At 42.4% G+C, this 17,681-nt stretch overlaps 1 protein-coding gene across 1 annotated transcript in view; it reads left to right on the top strand.

Moving 5' to 3' along the window:
• The window catches only part of LOC126418839 (carboxypeptidase N subunit 2), a 160,699-nt gene that overhangs the window by 95,278 nt on the left and 47,740 nt on the right, over positions 1-17,681 (top strand). The window lies entirely within an intron of this gene.

The following is a 17,681-nucleotide window of genomic DNA, read 5'->3' on the forward strand; positions in this document are numbered from 1 at the left end:
CAGAGGGCCAACACCCGGCATCATGGTGTGGGGAGCGATCTCCTACACTGGCCGTACACCACTGGTGATCGTCGAGGGGACACTGAATAGTGCACGGTACATCCAAACCGTCATCGAACCCATCGTTCTACTATTCCTAGACCGGCAAGGGAACTTGCTGTTCCAACAGGACAATGCACGTCCGCATGTATCCCGTGCCACCCAACGTGCTCTAGAAGGTGTAAGTCAACTACCCTGGCCAGCAAGATCTCCGGATCTGTCCCCCATTGAGCATGTTTGGGACTGGATGAAGCGTCGTCTCACGCGGTCTGCACGTCCAGCACGAACGCTGGTCCAACTGAGGCGCCAGGTGGAAATGGCATGGCAAGCCGTTCCACAGGACTACATCCATCATGTCTACGATCGTCTCCATGGGAGAATAGCAGCCTGCATTGCTGCGAAAGGTGGATATACACTGTACTAGTGCCGACATTGTGCATGCTCTGTTGCCTGTGTCTATGTGCCTGTGGTTCTGTCAGTGTGATCATGTGATGTATCTGACCTCAGGAATGTGTCAATAAAGTTTCCCCTTCCTGGGACAATGAATCCACGGTGTTCTTATTTCAATTTCCGGGAGTGTAATTATAATTGAGTATAATGAAAATTTGCAAATACATTTATGAACGTTATTTAAATTTGTAGCTAACGCAATGTACTCTAATCCTGAATGAAAAGAGTTGTATTTGTGGATATCAGAAATGGGAATGCAGAAAATGTGCTCGGAAAAAAATCACGTGCTGGAGGCAGGAAAATGAACTTGTGCACGGTGAGAGGCAGTGCCTGAAATCTGGTATTCTCGGCACGTTCTTGACACTGTGTATGTCTGAATATCGAAGTCTCTAAACGATTGCCTACACCTCTAGCTCCAACTGCCCCTCCGCGTTCAACGTCAGGTAATCCGCGTCGTGCGGCCATAATCCACGTCAGAACCACGTTCACATGAATCGCCAGACTACAAACGACAGCCTCGTCGATGCGCTGCCCTTTTCTACCTCGTGCACGCGATAATACCGCCGTGTGTGTATGCGCGTGTCGCTGTCCCGTGACTCTCGTCACCTCAATGAATGATGACGTGCACTGCCGCCGTACTCTTCCACTTGCTTTATATGGAATCATACAATGCAGGCTTTCACGGCCGGTGTTGCCTTCACTTGAAACTTCCGGGCTGAGAGGCCGTGGTCGATGTATAAAATTTCCCCCTGACGTTTCGTCTCCATCTGCGGGAGACATCTTCTGAGGTCGTCCGGCTACTGGCAACTGAAGCTACAGGTACTCTCACATTTACAGAGCGCATAGACGGCACCACCATGCCGACGGTATGCCTATCTTTGGAAGGCGTCATCATTCTCGATTAAGAGTAATCGATTGTCATTCTGCTGGCGCAACGTCGACATCCATATTTTGTCCAATTTTAAAACTTCCTCTTTTCTATTAAAATTGTTATGGTGTTTGTGAATTTCTATTGCTTCTCTATACATGCGCACATGATAATGGGATGTTCGTGCTAGAACGCTTGTCTCATTAAATTTAATTACGTGATTCCCATCTCGAAAAACATGCTCAGCTGCGGCCGATTTTTCGATGTGTCCTAAGGGACAGTTTCTTTTATGTTCGGCTAAGCGAGTGTTTACACTTCTTTTCGTTGTTCCAATATATACTTGTGCACAACTGCACGGAATTTTGTATACCCCAGGTGTTGCTAGGGGATGTCGGGCGTCTTTGGGATCGAAACAATGTTCAGACCCACCAAGAAGATGAAGGAATATTTAAGAACTGCAAAAGACGCCCGACATCCCCTAGCAACACCTGGGGTATACAAAATTCCGTGCAGTTGTGGACAAGTATACATCACAGGAACAAGACAGGAGTGATATATCTGTCATGTGTAGCTATCTCGATACACATCCAAGGACATTTTCGTTTTGTTAATGAACCTATTGTTTTAAAAGCGTCTTCAGTCACTCATCAATGGGAGGCTGTCTTATACTCTGTGCTCGTTGGGTTGTAAAACGCCTTTTACAATGCTCAACGGATGACTGCTTGTCTGAACCTTCATTTAAAATCGTGACCGACGATGAGACTTGAGTCTCTAATACTAACGTCGAGACAAAAGAGGCAATCATGTGCGGCCATGCCTAACTGCCCAACAAACAAACAAAAAATTGTGGAAAACTCTAGCAGCCAGAAACGTTAACGCTACTAATTCTTTTGTCTCTTGCAATCTTATTTGTTAATTTTATGGAATATGGAACAACAATCAGTTCTGAATCATACTGTCAGGCAGGCATAAAGGAAAGTGAGTAGAATGATTCATAAAAAGCAACTCTCTGCTACCTGAGTCATGCTTTTGAGAGACAAAGCTCGGCCACACTCTACTGGGAAAACACACGGGCTGTTACGTCTCCCCCACAGCCCAGATTTCACTCCTAAACATTTCCACTTCTTCATGCATATGAAAAAAAAAATGGCTTGGCTCCCAACTCTTTGACTCTGACAGAGAACGTGAAGATACTGTCACAGATTGGCTGCAGTCTCAGGTGGTAGAATTTGAAGCAGAGGAAATTAGTCAACCCTTTCCGGGATAATAAACGGTAAAATCTGATCGTTGATTATGTAGAGAAATAATAAAAAAGAGTAGCTTCTTGCGTTTTCGAACTAATTCCGGTTAAGTATTCTATTATTATACACCGAAGAGCCATAGAAACTTGTGCAGCTGCAGAAGTGCCGCAACACGACGTAGCATCCACTCGGCTAATGTCTGAAGTAGTGGTGGAGGGAACTGACACCAGGAATCCTGTGGGGCTGTCCATAAATCCGTATGAATGAAATGGTGGTACAGGGAGATCCCCACTTCACCGCTACCTCAGAGATGCTGTGGCCCATCGCTCGTGCGCCGACTATAACACCACGTTCAAACCCACTTAAATCTTGATAACCTACCACTGTAGCTGCAGTAACCGATCTAACAAGTGCGCCAGACACTTGTCTCATATAGGCTTTGCCGACCGCAGCGCCGTATTCCGCCTGTATTTGAATACGTATGACTATGCCAGTTTGTTTGGCTCTTCATTGTATTTACAGCCTAACGGAGTTTAGTTACCGGGTAGCGCACGTACACTGACATGGAATGTCTTGTCCTGCGACATGCTTGCTCTGCTGTGTTCTCGACCTCGCCTCATACGAATACATCACAATGTTCACACTTACACAATCTCGAATTCGCAGAATCTGTTTAACTCAAAATGATTGTGTTGACTTTATGTCTCAAATGAATTTGGTGTTTCATTTTGACCCCTTATACTACGTAGCTATAGCCAGAGGAACAAACATGAAGAATAGGACAGACAGTGAACTTTGTTTATGTGGTATATTATGAATGATTCTACATGTGAAGTGTGGATTTACAAACGTCAATTAGTAACTCTTTACGGTTTGTTTTAAAAATTACGCCGAGCTGTTGCACGCGTTGCCAGGAATACTTGAAAGTCTGCCGTTGTAACATAAACAAATAAGTTAACACTTTTTACACTTTCATCTCCATTATATTTACTTATTTTCATCTGCTTCTTTCTAATTTTCTTCCCACAAGAATTGCGTTATATTGTCCTATAACCTTACCATCCACAGTTTTCTGTAATAGTCTTGTCACTTGTCTTTTCTTATCACTAATGTGGAACAGTCTAAATACTTAAATTGTGAAATTTGTTGTTCTGGTTTGTATCAACGAATAATTTCGATTTACGTGGGCATGTTTCAGTTTATTTAGATTTTAATTCTTTGTGATTAAATATTGTAGATAGAGGAAATTTTATGGTCCATGGACGGCACATTGCAACCTGATATCTGTGTTCTCTGCTACCAAATATCATCACTTGAAGTGATCGTTTTCATGAAAGTGTACTCGCTTAAATTGAAATACTTTTTCCGTAATTTGAAGCTATCTCCCACAAAACGTTTCGAAAATGACTAGTATTCACGTTGGTGAAGATCTTGTCAAAATCTCAACTGTACATTATTTTATGAAGAGAAACGTTTTTCTCACTACACTTCCTTATACTGAAATGCGCTGAAAACGTAGGTGTAAGCGTTCAAAATGTTTCACACAGGGTGTCAAGAGATTTCTCACCGGATTGCTCATTAATGGCTCACAGTTAACTTGCAAAGGAATGACTACTGTGATTACACAGATGCTAGAAATATTTCGCACCCTCTGCACAATTGCAGTATAATAAGCTCTGCGCAATATAAGGTCCCACATTCTTTCGAACAGTGTAGCGGAAACTATGTCGCGATCACTTATGCAAGAGTTCATTATTGTGCTAAACTGAAAATAAAACTCTTGAGGATTATCTCTTATGGATGTTCGCTGTTTTGTTGACCTCTACATTTCAATAACGCCTTAAGAGGCTCTTCGTTCTCTTTCTGAAGTTCTTGCCTGTAGATATCTGAACATGTTCCTTGGCTGAAGTCTTCGTAGCTTTATTTATACCTCAAAGAAAGAATAGGTCGTGACAGGAAACTATTCTGAACAGGTCAGAATGGTAACAGTTAGGGGAAAAAATGTTGTCCTGGCAGGAGTTACCAGCCATGCGCTTTTCGTTACAGTGTCAGAGAAGAAACAAGCTGTCATCTGCATGCGTGTGGCAACACTGCTTGCTGAGTCACAGCGGTTATCGCTTTCGGTACGCTGACTAATTGAAACGACTTTAAGTTTTGCTTATCAGAAAGGCTAACTAAAGTGTCAGATGTATAGTGCGACTGTATGTACTCTTTATTGACGTTAATGTACCAGCAACAAAGAGGAAGGAAGAAATGTTAGGGCTTAACCATCTATCAATAATGAGAACATTCGAGACGGACCACAAGCTCTGATGCTCTGGATTTGGGGGCGGGGGGGGGGGGGGGACGGTGGGAGGGAATATTTGAGTTGAAACGGAGGAGTATAGGAAAGAACTCTTGTCTTTCTTCAGGAACTATCGTGACATTAGCATAATCTTCACGGGAGAAATCTAAATCTGGTTGGCGGGACGAGGAATTGAAACTATGTGATGCGCATGACGCTGAGAGCTCCGAGTGTATGAATTCTGTTCCAGTGTGTGAAATGTGAGCTGACAAGTAGTTTTAAGCACACAGTTCCTGCCGTGACCGACTGGTTGAGGCTCCTATAGGGCAGGGACGTGACAGAAGTCAAGACGTTCCCACGTAACAGCAAGGCTGTTTAGGGCGATGAGCATGTTCTACCATGTGCTGCGGTACCGAAGACGGACCTGCGTGGCACAGATTCTCCACATGGCGACAAATACGTGTTGGCCAATTCGGCACGAGAATGGCTCAAGCGTGCCCTGGTTCGCACAAGAGTGCTCGAGTCAAGTTTATCACAGTGTTTGATTTATGCAGTAGCCACATTCAGGGCTACCTCAGCATGTTGCTGACATATGATAAATTAAATCAATAGTCAGACATTCTGGAAATATTAAATTTGTTCGAGTTATTATTTAAGTGGCAACCGAAACATGCTCTGAGTTACTTTTAGTTTACAGATTATACAGGGTGGCCCAAAAAGGATGGTCACATTTTAAATAACTATAACTCCATCAGTTTTACAAATTAATTTTATTCAATTACGTAACTAAATGCTCCCAGGCACCCAATTACAAGAACTAACCACAAAAAATCATGTACGGAAAATGACTTCCGGAAGATGGTGTCCTTCCTCGGTGATGCATTCCACAAGTCTTTCCTCGAAATTTTCCATCACTTTCACTACTGTTTCTTCTTGAATTGCCATAATTTCCGCACTGATTGCCTCCTTCAGATCAATTAAGTTTCGGGGCTTCTTTACGTAGACTTTTGACTTTAGGTATCCCCAAAGAAAAAAATCACAGGCTGAGAGGTCAGGTGATCTCGCGGGCCAGTGGACATCTCCAAAACGCGAGATGATGTGGTGGGGGAACATCCGCCTTAAAACACACATGGAGTCATTGGCTGTGGGGGCCGTGGCCCCGTCCTGTTGAAACCAAATTCGATCTCGATTTACATGTAACTCTCGCAGTTTCGGCACCAAAAAGCTACGTAGCATGTTAACGTAACGTTTCGAGTTCACTGTGACTGTAGCGTTGTTCTCCTCAAAAAAATAAGGACCAACAATCCCCAATCTTGAAATTCCACACCAGACTGTTACCTTAGCACTATGAAGAGGCTTTTGGTGCAATTCTCTGGGATTATCTGCTGCCCAATACCTGCAGTTTTGTTTATTGACATAGCCGTCTAAATGGAAATGGGCTTCATCTGACATAAGAAGCACAACATCATTATTAGAGTACAAAATGTCAAGCATTGATTCACAAAATCGTCTTCGCTGCTCAAAATCACGATCATACAGCTTTTGCGTGATCATAATTTTGTATGGGTGAAACTGTAACTCACGGCTTAAAATACGCTGCAACGAACTACGGCTGAGGCCTAAAGTTTGAGCACGACGCCTAGTGGAACGACGCGGGCTTTGCAGCACTGACGCTCTAACATCATCAATGTTCTGTGGAGTAACTGCCGTACGTGTACGCCCTGTAGATTTACCACTTTTGACAGACCCTGTTGTCCGGAATGCAGTCACCCAACGTGATATGGATCTGCGATCTGGAATGGGTCCATCACGCGCTACACCAAAACGTTGTCGAAACAATCGTTGCACAGTAATAAACGATTCATCATTTCTGAAAAACTGTTCCACAGCAAAAACACGATGCTCGACCGTCCACTGCGCCATCTCGTGGCAAACTGGGTGTAATGGCCGACTTGCAGACGGCCGGCAGTGGTCCCCCCTCCTCACCTTTCAATGGTACTACGCAGTTCAAATCCGACCATCCTTTTTGGGCCACCCAGTATATGTAGACCACGCCAGAACGCCGTCTAAAAATGTCAGCTGGAAGAGTATTCTGTCCGGATTTAGGTGCTAACTTTATTTTTCAGGTATCGAGTTGCTTGAAAACTTAGCAGGAATCGAACGCACAGAGAGTGCTGCAACTGCTTAATATTACTCATTACTATTGGTGGACAAAGCGAGGATGTAAGAGGCAGATTAGCACAGACAACGAGGAAATACTTCGTTAAATACTTCTATTAGTTTCAAACATAGGCCTTAATTTAAGGAAGACGTTTCTGGGTATGTACGCACGCGTAGATAGTATTGGATGCAGGTGAATGATGGAAAAAGTATATACAGTCCATGATTCACCAGCATGCAGTGCTGTGTACACGTAAATACCCAGAAAAACAAGTACACACACACATACACATATAAGAATCGCCGTGTTTGAAATGAGGCGTTGTAGAAGGATGTTGAATATAAGAGGACCGGTAAGAAGTCGTTCTGTACAGGATGGCCGAGGAAAGGAGTGTTTGCAAGACACTGACTAGAAGAAGGTACAAGATGACAGGACGTGTGTTAAGACATCGGCCTACAACTCCCGTAGTAGTAGAGGGTGTGGTAGAGGTTTAAAGTTGTAGGGGAAGACAGAGATTGCAGTAGATACAAAAAATAATTGAGAATGTTGAGTGTAGGTGATACTGTCAGCTGAAGTGCAGGCACGGCAGAGGAAGTCGTGGTGTGCCACGTCAAACCAGTCAGAAGAATAATGAAAACATAAACAAATAAGTTAAGACTTTTTTCACATTCATATCTGTTATATTTACATATTTTCATCTGTTTCTTCCTGATTTTCTTCCCACAACTATTGTGTTATATTGTCCTTTAATCTCTTCGTCCACAGTTTTTTGTAATAGTCATGCCACTTGTCTTTTCTTATGACTTTATCTGCGTCATTTTTGTCGCTTCATTTGAAAGCCTCATCGTTTAGTTTGCATACTACTGCATCTGCTGCAAGTGATCTAGTTTCAAATCTGTGTCAGCTTCCGTTTATTTGTCTGTATTAGCTATATACTATCTTCACAGCAAGCAGCTCTCTTTTTTTGTAATCTTTGATTGTGCTCTACGTCCATTTCCTATATCCACACTATTCTCTTAAATTCGAATTATCCAGTTTTATTTCAGAATCTCAAGGTTTTTTCTTGTTTGTAAGATGTTTAGAAGCAACATAAAAGCTGCATTTCATACAACATTCTTAATTCCGAAACACCACTTCAAATACGTTAACAATTTCTCATATATTTTTTAACTTTTTTATGCAGCGACAGCCAATATATATATTTCGCATATATGTTTGATTTATCTTAATAATTGTGCAGCAATTTTACTGGGTATTCTAATTCAGCAAGTGTTTTCCTTGATGAATATTTCGTCCTTCGTGTTTTGTTGTTGTCTTTGTTCTGACCATAGACTGGCCTCAATTTGTATCAACATCCTCAGGAAACGTATTATACATTTTCTTGTTTGCTTTGTGTCAGAAATGAGACGACAGTTTACGAGTCCGTTTTAACATTAGTGACTACGGTTAAACGTTAAGCATATGTAAAACTACAAATCTCCGTTATAGACTTTTATGTCTCTTCCTGGTAGGTGACGAGTTAGGAACTATTAATTTTGAGATCGTTCTGACTTCAGAAGAATAATTACGATTTTAATAGTTATTGTCCGAGGAACCCACATTTTCTACATGGTTTATCCACAATTTATTTTTCTGTGGTGCGTATTAAGTACATCCTAAAATGAAACGGTTTAAATCTCTCCATAAACTTTGTGCCTCCACTATCTATACATTATCCGCAACTTATTAGACCTAGCAAAATCAACGGAGTCTTGTTTTAATTAATGCTCACAGCATTAACCGCTGAGGTATTCATAATAATTCGTCAGGCAGCCTCTGATATAAAGAGAATTATAATTTATTTAAGCACGAGTTAGTTCTTAAAATTTGCGTTTTTACATTTGTCTATAAATAACACTTTCGTTTCTCTTCCTGGACCGCAACTTTTGTACAATCATCCTAGACGAGAGAAATCTTAACTAGAGGGTTTTCTTTCTTTCTTACGAACTTTTCAGCTTTTGTTCCTGCCTGTTAACGATAGTTCTTTTCATTTTAGAAACCATAAATGCACCCGCGTGTGACTATGCTCTCGAGGTTTAATCGTCAAATCGAAGTGGTGTGACAAGTTTTTTTGATTAGAGACGGTGATACGCGCAGCAAACGACACAGCTGCATCGTATCGCAACGTAGATATTTGTTTACACGAATACTTTACTTTGAATCAACTTCTATATCAGATAATGGATAACTTATCTATCGCGGAAATTGTGGCTAAATGTTAGGCTACAGCCGACACACGACTTTTATCAGGCGAATGATACGTTGTACGACGAGTTCTGTTTCATTTTTACACGAAACTGTAGTTCAGTTGGTGAAATTTATGCTCACTGAAAACCACTTGCCTGAAATGAGAGAATGGAATACTATGTTTTAATATAACTATATTTATTGCTCCTCTGTGGAAGCACAATTTGGAAGTTTCTCACACTCTGAATCCGACAACGTGCTGTTCACCAGATCACAGTGTCGTAGTTGGAAAAGGGAGTGTTTGGTTAAGAACACGGTGGTAGTGTTAAATTAAGGACACGAGTAAATTGCATAGGATTTGAAACGTAAGAGCTCAATTTTCATACGATTTCGAAGCTAATTTGGACTGCATGATCAACTGTTACGTCATTAGTAGGAACCAATATATGTAATTTCGCCTTTTGAGCTCTGTAACGTAATTTTCAACAACTTCATGTCAAAGTACTTACTAATATTACGTCTATCAGTTGGTAGGACCATGTATTGTCAATTCGTTCGATTGCAATTAGGGCTTTTCATTTACGAACAACCGAGTAACAAAAGAGATACCAAATATACTGTGGTTGCAATGGCTGAATTACGTACCGACTCTGTTCGGCATACTGTCAGCTTGCTATGCTATTGGCTAACATTACAACATCTAATTACCTCGTAATTACTGTAATTCATAAAATGATAAAAATAACAATGAAAACAGCAGACCAAATGGCTGCTGTATTACACATTGAAATTCTGTTCGCACTAAAAAATAATTTACTCATATTTATTGGTTGGGATGATGTAGTTTCAGAGTAATCAACAAAAATTTATAAGCATTTTTATTCGTATCATTTCACATATTTTTCCATGAAAATAAGGGATATGTAATGGTTTTTGTCTCACTTTCCTTGCATTTTAATTGTTACCACTGGATGATAAGGTTTTTTGTAATTATCAAGAATTTTAGTAATTGTAATTAGCGATTTAACTGAAGGCAACACAACGTCAGTTGTTAGCAAGAGTACACAAAACCCGCGAGAAATCATGTGGCTGGTCTGGTATGATGTAAGATCTTGAGCAGCACTCTGTGACGTAATACCCTGGTAAATTGTACACCAGAAACACTAACTGTCTTTTCACGTTTTTTGAGAACGGTGGTGTTCTCTGGTACATTTTCACTTAAAAAACATAATGGAAACATCAGCTGCAACGAAGCAACACAATGATCATAGGTTCTGGTCGACGTTTATTATTTTGAACAAAATGACTTACACACCCACCAAAGTTCAAGAACATTTTTTCAGGTAGCATTGAAAAAATTAATATTTCATAAAGGAATTTACTTTGAATTATTCTCTGTTGAAAACACACAGCGAGGTGGTTACACCGCAGCTTATGAAAGTATTCTGGGTATACAGCCGGGTCATATCCTCAAATAAGTGTCACTGAAAGGATAAATATAGCGTTTATCCATCTAGTGACAATTGTTTTATTTGAGAACATGATTCGGCTATACATCTAGACAATTATTACTTTGAAAGGGTCAGATTATGCCAAATAAGGCAATAGCCTCAAGAGATGCGTAAGTTTGCTAGTTTTGTCTAGACGTCTCTAACAGCTTGACTGAGAGAAGACAATGGATAAGTGCCTGGGAACATCCTAAAGAATTCAGGAACTCTCTTGCAAGCAGCGAAAAAATGCAAGTTAAAGCTAGTAGTAGAAAGAGGTTAAGAATATCAAGGAAACATGTTAGCGTTTAGTCATGGAAGGGGAATATCTGAACTACATTGAAGAGCGAAAGAAATTGGTACATCTGCCTGATATCGTGTAGAGCCCCCGCGAGCTCTAAGAAGTGCCGCAATGTCTGAAATGTCTGAAATAGCGCTGGAGGGAACTGACACCATGAATCATTCAGGGCTGTCCATAAATCCGTAAGAGTATGGGTGGGTGGAGATCTTTTCTGAACAGTTCATTTCTGGGAAGTTTGATGGCCAGCGGAAGTGTTTAAACTCAGAAGAGTGTTCCGGGAGCCACTCTAGAGCAATTCTGGACGTGTGTGGTGTCGCACTGTCCTGCTGGAATAAGTCCGTAGAAAGCACAATGGACATGAATGGATGCGGGTGATCAGACGGGGATGCTTACGTACGTGTCACCTGTCACACTCGTATCTAGAAGTATCAGGGGTTCCATATCACTCCAACTGTACACGCCCCACACCATTACAGAGCCTCTACCAACTTGAACAGTCCCCTGCTGACATGCAGGGACCATGGATTCATGAGGTTGCCTCCATACCCGTAAATGTCCATCCGCTCGATACAATTTGAAGCAAGACTCGTCCGACCAGGAAACATGTTTCCAATCATTAACAGTCCATTGTCGTTGGTGACGGGTCCAGACGAGGCATAAAGCTTTGTCTCGTGCAGTCATCAAGGGTACACGAGCGGGCCTTCGGCTCCGAAAGCCCATATCGATGATGTTTAGTTGAATGGTTCGCACGCTGACACTTGTTAATGACGCAGCGTTGAAATCTGCAGCAATTTGCGGAACGGTTACACTTCTGTCACGTTGAACGATTCTCTTCAGTCGTCGTTGATCCCGTTCTTGCTGGGACCGAGCGAGGTGGCGCAGTGGTTACACAATGGACTCGCATTCGGAAGGACGACGGTTCAATCCCGCGTCCGGCCATCCTGATTTAGGTTTTCCGTGATTTCCCTAAATCACTCCAGGCAAATGCCGGGATGGTTCCTCTGAAAGGGCACGGCCGACTTCCTTCCCCGTCCTTCCCTAATCCGATGAGACCGATGACCACGCTGTCTGGTCTCCTTCCCCAAACCAACCAACCCGTTCTTGCTGGATCTTCTTCCTGCCGCAGCGATGTCGGTGACTTTATATTTTACCGGATTCCTGATATTCACGGTAAGCTCGTGAAATGGTCCTACGGGAAGACCCCACTTCATCGCTACCTCGGAGATGCTGTGTCCTGTCGCTCGTGCGCCGATTGTAACAACCCGTTCAGACCCACTTAAATCTCGATAACCTGCCATTGTAACAGCAGTAAGCGATCTAACAACTGTGCCAGACACTTGTTGTCTTAAACAGGCGTTGCCGATCGCAGCACCATGTTCTGGCTGTTTAATATCTCTGTATTTGAGTAGGCATTCCTACACCAGTTTCTTTGGCGCTTCAGTGTAGAACAGAGTTCCCTCGATATAATTTCGATATAAACTATGAAGTCTCTACTTTCACTGACAGACTAAATAATTTATACGATAAACACGCACCTCTAAAAATTTTAAGAAAAAGAGAAAGCCTGCGCCATGGATTACAGACCACCTTAAACACCTTGTGAGTATTAGAGATGCAGCACGCAGGACATGTAAACAGTACCCGACCTCCGGTAATCATCTCGCCTACAAGGAGCCGCGCAACCGCGTTAGTCGGTCTGTGACAAACGCGAAACTCAGGTATGTTCACTCGTTAACTGAGAACTTTCACAGGTCTTGTCGTCTTGTGGAGAAATCTACCAGCTCTAGGATTAGGCAAACACAAATATACCGCCGAAAGTCTGATTCATATTGGGGGTCTAAATCGGTATTCCGCTACGCTGATATTATTACGTGACCAACGCACAAGGGCACGAATCTTCAATATCTCTAAAGAATTAGAGGTCGATAGAAACGAAAAATTTTTCTGCATTCCTTAATCTTAAATACGGTCAAGAAGTCAACTGCACGAATTCGTTCGACAGGTGCAGTACACGATAATGTTACACAGCAGATCATCAACTTCGTCGTCGATCCACTAGTGTCCGAAACAGCGGACACTATTAACCGTTCTCTGGTCTACAGCATCTTCCCGATAGCCTCCAATCAGGGACTTATAGAAACATTACCTGGTAGGTAAACTCCCAAAGAACCCTTCAGCTACAGACCAATTTGTATTCTGCCAGAGTTGTGTAAGGCTTTAGAATACATAGCTCACCACCAGCTCATTAATTACTTAACCTCAAGTAATGTTTTATGCGAATAACAGGCAGGTTACTGGAAAAATCTCAGCGCGACGAGTGTTCTTACGAAAGGGACTAACGAAGTGAAACATGCTGTGTATAAGCAAGAGGCGACTAATATGTGCCATTTCAGCAAAGATTTCGACATTGGTGACACTGACATTCTACTTGCTAAGCTAATTAGTCAGAAAATTTCTTCGAGTATTATACAATGATTCCATTCATACCTTACATCCCGCCAATAGCGTGTAATTATTGGAACAAAAAGGTTATAACGAAGAGGTGTAATATTAGGTGTCAAACTGTGATCAGCATTAGCTCCATTGCTTTTCTCATTATATGTTAATGACAGAGCGACTATTCTCTTCCATTCCAAATATCAGATGTACACTGACAACCTTCAGTTACATGTAACAAGTTGTGCCAGTCATGCAGCATGTAAATGCTTTCTTACGTGCCTTATCAGATTGGCCGCCGATTATAGGTTTGAAACTTAGCCCATATAAATTGCAACAAATCTTAGTCACGCACAAAAGTTTGAGAAGCATGTCCACCCCGAGTCCTAAACAACACACAAATAAAAAACTTCCTGGCAGATTAAAACTGTGTGCCGGACCGAGACTCGAACTCGTACCTTTGCCTTTCGCGCGCAACTGCTCTACCGACTGGGCTACCCAAGGACGACTCAGGGGCCATCCTCACAGCTTCAGTTCTGCCAGTACCTCGTCTCCTACATTCCAAACTCCACAGAAACTCTTCTGCGAATCTTGCAGAACTAGCACTCCCGGAAGAAGGAAATGTTAGTCCTGCAAGGTTCGCAGAAGAGTTTTGTGGAGTTTGGAATGTAGGAGACGAGGTACTGGCAGAATTAAAGCTGTGAGGATGGCCCCTGAGTCGTCCTTGGGTAGCCCAGTTGGCAAAGCACTTGCCCGCGAAAGGCAACAGGTCCCGAGTTCGAGTCTCGGTCCGGCACACAGTTTTAATCTGCCAGGAAGTTTCATATCAGCACACACTCCGCTGCAGAGTGAAAATCTTATTCTGGAAACACACAAATAGCCTTTTCTTCTTCAGCCAAGAATCTGCAGATAATTCTGGACCATTAGTTAGACTGGACAGAACATACCGCTGCAATCTGTAAGAGGGTGACAAGTCACTTCACTAATTACAGAAATATAAATATTTCCTCTCGAGCTTAAAAAGGAACTCGTAGAATTATTAATACTCCTAATTCTTCATGATGGTGACCCTGTTGTCCAAGGACTTTCATACGAGAGCTGATGCCAGTCGGTTCTGGCGATGAATTTTGTGCGATACATTTGTAATGTTTCAACCATATCACTCCTGCCTAGGAACAGTTATCATGACTAGGTGCCAATAAGCGTAGAGACTATCATATCTTGTGTTTTCTCTGTCGTCTTTTCAATCACTGCACCCGTTTTATACAGGCTGTTTCAGCTGCCCTACCGCTACGTTTTTATGCAACACGCAGCCTTGTAGCTAACTTTCAAAAATGAAGAGTGAGATTTTAATATTCTCTCGTTCTCTACGCGCAAGCTATTAGTCCTACAAAAAAAAAAAAAACAAAAAAAAATGAGCAGGATTTTTTTTGTAGAAAATTTAATGTATTTAAATTTCGTACTGGGGTACGTTTCTGCTAGAGGCCACTTTTTTCGAGTTATTTCAGAAAAACTTAAAAGTGTCACCTTCAATGACACCTCCAATCCACATTCACCCTTCAACAGTCAGGATTCGCAGTCCGTGGCAAGGCATGCCTCCCACCACTGTAGAAAAATTTCCGACTACACCAACTATTGCCAAAATTCGACCTTTTTTGGTCTCTGTTGATTGGGCTATTACGCCACCATTAACACTATTAATTTAAAAGCGCACATGAGGGTAATAAAAGAAAAATGACTTTTGTAAAAGTTACGCTAACAACTAATTATGTTGAAATTTGATCCAAACTTAACCCTTCAAAGCACAGTAGTTTCGTAGTCAGGAGGGCTGCCGAATACAGTGTAATTATTTTATGCTGTTAAAATTCACGAAGTTGTTAGGTAAAATGTTCGCAAACGTCTATTTTACAAATTTAACTGCTCTATTAACTGGTGGCGTAATGACGCCGGTCAGTCAAGGCCAAGAAGGTTGACTATGAGAAATAATTCGTGCAGCCCAAAAGTTTCGTACAGTGGTAGGAACGAGAGCATGAACAACATACTAGAACTCCTGAATGGTGAGGGCCGAGTGGGGAGTGGACGTTGGGTGTGGGGTTGCATTTGAAGGTAACTTTTGTACGTTTTTCTCCAATAACTCGAAAACTATAGCCACTGGCGAAAACGTATGCCAGTACAAAATTTAACTAATTTCCTACAAAATGGTCCCATTCGTTTTTTTCTATAGGACTAATAGTTTATATGCAGCATGAAAGAGAATATGAAAATCTCGTGTATGGTATTTGAAGGCACTGGTGGTTACATAAAACCAAGTGGTAGGGGCAGCTGAATGATGACGACGTATTATCACTCAGTTTCTGGAGAGTTCACCAATTCCGATTTCATCGGGAATATAATTCAAATGTTCAAATATGAGTGAATTCTTAAGGGCCCCATGGAGGACTCGAACCTCAAGCGGGAGAGGCCGCGCAATCCGTACATGGCACCTCAAACCGCGCGGCCACTCCGCGTGGTGGATTCTAGTAAGATACTGATCACATATACAAAGAAAGCAGGGAAATTAGGTAACACCTGATAGGTACACAACACACCTCACATACAAGTAACGCTGTTACAGTGTTAATTGACGAAGGCTGCTAGGAAAACTATTGTAAACTACTTTGACTTGTGACAGTCTGCAGTAGTTTTATAACTCTACTTCTTCACAATAAATTTGTGATGTACAGTATTTCGACCGTATCACTCCTGTCTAGGAATAATCATTGGGGCTACGTGCCAATGAACATAGAGACTATCATACCTTGTGTCTGCTCTATTGTGTTTTCAGTCATTGCACTCCCTCTCATATATTTTCAACGCTTTTACTACAGTGCGAACAGCACAGTAAAAATACTCGTTGTCAAGAAACTAAAACCCTCCCTGCATCACTACATAACACAGCCATCTTCTAAAAACCGTTTTTCTGCATCACGAAGCCGAATTTAGGACGATCATCACCAAAATATTAGAGAGCTTACAGGGTGACAATTACTGAACTATACAAAAAACCTAAATTAGTTGCAAACTACGGCGTGCACACGCTTTACTCAATATGTAAACGTCACTACAGATACTCGGATTTAGGTTATGACAGGTTCGATACGCCTGACATCGTTGGCGATGTTGTGGCGCAGACGAACAGCGGAATTCCGCATGACTCGCCAAAGTGTCGGAACGTCGATGATGGAGATGAGCTCGTGAATGGCTGTTTCCAGTTCAGCAGTGGTGTTTGGGTTATTGCTGTACACCTTGTCTTTAATATAGCCCCAAAGAAAGGAGTCACATTTCTTCAGATCCGTAGAATATGGCCGCGCGGGTAGCCGCGTGGTGTTAGGCGTCTTGTCACGGTCCGCGCAGCTCGCCCCCGCCCCCCCCCCCCCTCTCCGACGAAGGTTCGAGTCCTCCCTCGGTCATGGGTATGTGTGTTGTCGATAGCTTAAGTTAGTTTAAGTTAGATTAAGTAGTGTGTAAGCTTAGGGACCGATGACCTAAGTAGTTTGGTCCCATAAGACCTTACCACAAAGTTACAATTTATGTAGAATATAGAGGACAATCGAGGCGCATGCCAGTGCCCTCTCGGTACGCTAGAGCCTGAATGGGGTTCCCAAAGTGCTCCTCTAGGACATCAAAAAAGCTCTCCTGCTTCGGGGATCAAGCTCCGTCTTGCATGAACCACATCTTGTGGAAGTCAGGGTCACTTTGGATAATGGGGGTGAAATCATCTTCCAAAACTGTCGCGTACCTTTCGGTAGTCATCGTGCCAACAACGAAAACCGCACCGATTATTCCGTGACTGGACATTGCACGCCGCACAGTCACCCGCAGAGGGTGAAGAGACCTCTCGATCGCGAAATGTGGATTCTCAGTCCCCCCAGATGTGCCAATTTTGGTTACTGACGATTGCACCCAAATGAAAGTGGGCTTCGTCCCTGAACGAAACTGTAATACTGATGGTAGTTCCTAACATGTCCCACGGGCAACCGTGCAGTTTGAACGCCCTAACTGAAGCCGTTCAGAAGTTATGACGATTTTATTTGATGTTGTTGTTGTGGTTTCCAGTCCTGAGACTGGTTTGATGAAGCTCTCCATGCTACTCTATCCTGTGCAAGCTTCTTCATCTCCTAGTACCTAGTGCAGTCTACATCCTTATGA

This window comes from Schistocerca serialis, chromosome 9 (genome assembly GCF_023864345.2).
Source record: "Schistocerca serialis cubense isolate TAMUIC-IGC-003099 chromosome 9, iqSchSeri2.2, whole genome shotgun sequence".
NCBI lineage: Eukaryota > Metazoa > Arthropoda > Insecta > Orthoptera > Acrididae > Schistocerca > Schistocerca serialis.